This window comes from Poecile atricapillus, chromosome 4 (genome assembly GCF_030490865.1).
Source record: "Poecile atricapillus isolate bPoeAtr1 chromosome 4, bPoeAtr1.hap1, whole genome shotgun sequence".
Classification (NCBI taxonomy): Eukaryota; Metazoa; Chordata; class Aves; order Passeriformes; family Paridae; genus Poecile; species Poecile atricapillus.
The window spans coordinates 27074014-27079383 of NC_081252.1; positions in this window are offsets into that span (position 1 = coordinate 27074014).

Below are 5370 nucleotides of genomic sequence, written 5' to 3' on the forward strand. Positions count from 1 at the left end.
ACAGAATCACAGAATCATTTAGGTTGGAAAAGACCTCCCAGATCACCGAGTCCAAACTATGACTGAACACCATCATGTTAACCAGACCATGGCTCTGAGTGCCACATCCAGTGTTTCATCAATCACCTCCAGCAACAGCAATTCCATCACCTTGCTGGGCAGCCCATTTCAGTATCTAGTCACCTTTTCTGTGAGGAATTTCTTGCTGATGTCCAACCTGAACCTCTACTGGCACAGCTTGTAGTAATTTCCTGTCATCCTGTCACTGGATGTGTGGGAGAAGAGGCTGACCCTCACCTGGCTACCTGCTCCTATCAGGAGTTGTAGAGCAGCCAGGTGACCCCTCAGCTGCCTCTTCTCCAGGCTAAACACCCCCAGCTCCCTCAGTTGCTCCTCACAGGACTTCTGCTCCAGACCATTCCCCAGCTCTGTTGTCCTTCTCTGGACACGCTCCAGCACTGCAATGCCTTTCTTGTAGTGAGTGGCCCAGAACTGGACACAGCTCTCGAGGTGTGGCCTCACCAGTGCCGAGTACAGGGGACAATCCCTGCCCTGCTCCTGCTGGCCACACCATTGCTGATCCAGGCCAGGATGTCCTTGGCCTTCTTGGCCCCCTGGGCACTGCTGGCTCATGTTCAGCTGCTGTCACCCAAGGGCAGGACTCAGCACTTGGCCTCGTTCAACCTCATTCCATTGTCTCAGCCCATTGACCCAGCCAGTCCAAATCCCCTGCAGAGACTTCCTGCCCTCCAGCAGATCAACACTGCCACCCAGCTTGGTGTCACCTGTGGATTTACTGAGGGTAGACTCAATTCCCTCATCCAGATCGTCAGTAAAGATACTGAACAGGACTGGGCCCAATCCTGAGCCCAGGGGACACCACCAGTGACTAGAGCATTGTTGATACCTGAAGATTTTGCTTAGATGCCAGTATCAAATTACAATTTTAAAAAGTGTAAGTTATATATGTGTATATATACATATACATATATATATATATATATATATATATGTGTGTGTGTATATATATTCACTTGGAAATTGCTAATGTTTCTAAACATATAGGTCCAGTGAAGTTTCCAAAAAGCCCAAAACAGAGATAAGCCACTTTATGCAAGTAACAGAGGAAAAGGTCATTCAAAAGAACAAATTTATTTGAATACTGAGAATTCATACCTCCTTCTTAATCCAAGCCATGCACACACAGCAATTTGATAAGGACTTGGTCATATTAGAGAGATACTTAAAAGAGAACCCCATAAAATCATTGTGTGAGCTTCTGCTAGTATTTTTGAAAATGCTACCTGGGACAACCTTGATCTTCTCCTTTATTAAAATATTCCCCACTATACACTAAAAAGGTTTAAAAATGCAACTTTTTTAAAATTATTTGAAGCCATGATGCTCAGTGATTGATTTTACTTATTTCCCTGTCACATTTTGAATAAAAGCTATGAGAATCTATGAGATGGCTCCTGTATTGCTATTAATGGGAATTTATTTTCCCATCCCAATGTAGTCTTTCTATACAAGGAATAAGCCAGTACTGAAGGAAGAAGGGTATTCCGTACGAAGGATAACATTATAACTAAACAGTGTATTTTAATATTACTTGTAAAAATGTGGAGAAGCCCAATCCTCAAACCCAATTCCTGCCAAACTGAGAAGTATGGGAAGTATAGCTTATAATGGTGTCCTGCTTTCAGCTGGGATAGGGGAGTTACTTTTCTTCCTAGCAGCTGGTACAGTGCTGTGCTTTGGATTCAGTATGAGAATAATGTTGGTAACACACTGATACTTTGGCTGTTGCTGAGCAGTGCTTACCCTAAATCCAGGATTTTTCTGTTTCCCATGCTCTGGCAGCAAGTAGGTGCACAAGAAGCTGGGAGGGAGCAGGGCCAGGGCAGCAGACCCCAATTTGCCAAAGGGATATTTCATCCCATGGAGCAGCTCATGGTCAGCGTATAAACTGGGGAGGTTGGTCAGGAGCTGCTGACTGCTCGTCAGGGACAGGCTGGGCATTGGTCAGAGTGCGGTGAGCAATTGTACTGGGCTCACTTCTGTTTCTTGGGGTTTATTTCTCCCTCTCTTGTCTCCCTTTTCATTGCTATTGATCATTGATATTTGATTTTGTTTTGATGATTGAACTGCTGTCATCTCTGCCCCCAGGTTTTACCTGAGTTTGATTCTCCACCCCGTTGCGCTGTGGGGGTGAGTGCACCTGGCTGCACAGTGTTTCATTCATGGCCAAGGCCAATCCACAACAAATGGCCTGTTTCTTTCCTATATTTATTACATTACATTACATGGAAGTAAGTTATAGCTTCAGGAATTAATTTATTTATTATTACCTGCTTTTTAAAAAACAAAATGCTTTTACTATTACACTTTCCTTCTTTTTGACAGAGCTACAAGAAGTCAGAATAACAACTGCTTAAAAGTGAATGAAATTCATGAACAAACAACCTTAAAAAATATTCTTGCCCTCGTATTTTAATCCTTTTACAGCATTTGTTACAAAATTGTATTAAAAATATTTATAATTTAAAGTTGTCTTTGCTGTTTATTTAAATGCATCTGTTGCATTTTTAGTGCTGTGATGTTCTACCATTTCTTGGAAACTTGTAAAATAAAAAAGACTGTTTAAAAAAAAGGTAAAAAATTCCAATTTAGACTTGTTTTACCCAAACAGAGAACTTGTAGGGAAATGTTCATCAGATGTGAACACTGAACTCTCTTGTGACTCAGGATGCTCCATAAATAGAACACATACTGATGTTATATTTCAGCAGATGCAAATCATCTCCTTTTTTCATTAGGCTATGTCAGAGTCATGCCAAGATTTTTCTCTTTTTGCAAGGCTTTTCTGTCTGTGCTTTTAAAGGACAAAACCAAGAACCCATGCTTGTGCTATCTTTAATTCTAGATTAAATGAAAGGTAATGACTAAATAAAAACAGTTAAGGAGCAGGTAGCCAAAATGTTGAGGGATTTTTAGTCAGGCTGTTCAAAACCAGTTTTGCTTTCCCCTTTTTTTTCCAGTGTCTTATTTTAATGAGAGCTTTGCCTTCTGAAGAAAGGTCATCTGAAAAGATTTAAGTACTCCACCCTCTTCAATTTGCATTTTGCTCATGAGAAAATGAATTCTGAACTTTCCAGCAGATTCCCTCAACAAATCCAAGGAAGATATTGACATTTCTGAAGAAAAAAAAACCCTTCAGACTTTAGGAAAAAAAAGCAACAATCATGAGGAGAAAAACACCCACTTGAAATATTAAAAGAATGTTTGCAGGCCATATTTAGAGCAGCTTAATCTTTATGCCACAGGAAATCACAGCATCCTTTTGCACATTACTACATATTTCAAAGTGTGCAACTATTTAATCTGTTAAATGCTAAGCAGCATACTTCCACAAGTATAAACATATTATTTCCTTCTCAGAAAGTGCTAATTGCAATAGGTAATCAAATGAAATGTTGCAGTCTAGGTCTCACTTTTAACCTTCTGGGGTGTCTGTGTTGCCATAGGGCACAGCCACCACATTATTCCAGTTTGCAGAGGAACTGATAGCAATCGAACCAAGCTGACACAGCTCAGCATCCATCCATTTCCACACTTCTCACCTGCACCAGAAGTGGCTGCAGGGCAGACACAGCCCATGGGATTATTATAGGCAGCTTTGCTAAGACCATCTGTTCACTCTGACTTCACAGTTTCAATATTTGATAAATGTGTTATATATCCCTTTTCCTGTTAACTAAAAGATCACTTGCAAACTCAGACTCATTTGTACACAGGAAGGCCCAAGTACTTGTTAAAGCCCCTGGAATAAATTTCTTCTTTTAAGAAGACACAGGAGTACCAGAATGTACTCAATAGTTTGTTTTCATTAATATAATTACAATACATTCTGGACAGTTACAAAATCTGGGGAATCTCGTTTTCTCCATAGATTTTGATTGCATATTTCAAACATCTGGATGCCTTTCCATTTTATCTGAACCCTTTTACTACAGTCTTGGCAAGGACATTCAGTACAGCAAACCTTTTTTTGGTTGTTGTTTCAGGAACTTTTAGTTCTGTTTTGTGCCCCAGGCTTTCATGTCCACCTTGAATGCTGGCTTAGCTGCTTAGTTTAAAGCCTGCAGCCAGTCTCATGTTACACCAATTCAAGAGAAGACATTTCCACTGGGACAGTTTAGAAAATTGATATATGCAAAATGTTTTCTGGGTCACTTGGAGCAATAGCATTCAGTGTATTTGTAAAGTCAAACATACCCTGCTCTGGATCAGAAAGAATTGCAATGAAGTCAGACAAAGTATTTAAATTTAGGAGAAATACTTGGCTCCACATGAACTGACAGCATTGTTCAAAGACAGCAATTTTCTCAAACAAAATATATTGCCCGTAATACAAGCTATCTGGCATTCTCAAATACAAGAAACGTTCCCCTGCATAACACTGTTAAAATGTAAAAAACATCAGCTACTGGACCTAAAAACATTTTCAATATACTTTGATAAACCTGAAGTACATTGTACTTAGCTGCTTCAGAACACCTCTTTGCATCAGCAGGTGTGGCTACATATAGTTTCCATTTCCAGGCCACTGAGTTACATGATCTTCTATACAGGAGCCAAACAGTAGGCTTGCTCATTTCTACGAAGTCAGTCCAGCTACATTCTGGTCCCAAAAAATGCATACCCTATCTCTTCTGACAAGTGATAGGGCTCTGACCATAGGAGCACACTGCAAAGCAGCAAAGCATTTAAATAGTTGGCAAAATTGAAAGGCACATAGCTTGTCCTTAGCAAAATTTCCCTGTTCCAATTGCGGTGCCCGTTGAGGAATCAGTACTGGGACCCAGCTTGAAATAAAAAAGTAGTAAGGAAAATGGAAGCCTGCCAGGGAAAAAAAAAAAAATAGGTTGCCTTTTTATTTTAGTGTTTTTAGTGTTGCATGTTTTCCTCTACCTTTCCAGTGAAAATTAAGGAAGCTATGGATGCATGTTAACCATACGTATGGACTTACTACTACTGGAATACCAAATGGTAGAGCTGCTGTAAACTGTTGCAAGTACTAAAAGCAATGTTTATAATGGTCTGTACAGCATTTGCAAATATTTACTTTGAAAAGAGATTAGTGTAGTTCTTATTTTTCTCAGCATTGCTTAGAAATGCTAAAAAACTACAACAGCTAAACTGCTACTCTACACCAGACCAATATACCCCAACAGATATTTAGGAATATATGCCATTATATTTAAAAATACCAAGTTCCTCTAAGCGGTAAACCTAGAAGATTTTACATAGAGTTAGAGATAAAATATTAAAAATTATTGTTTCAACTCCACACACTTGACATCTGAA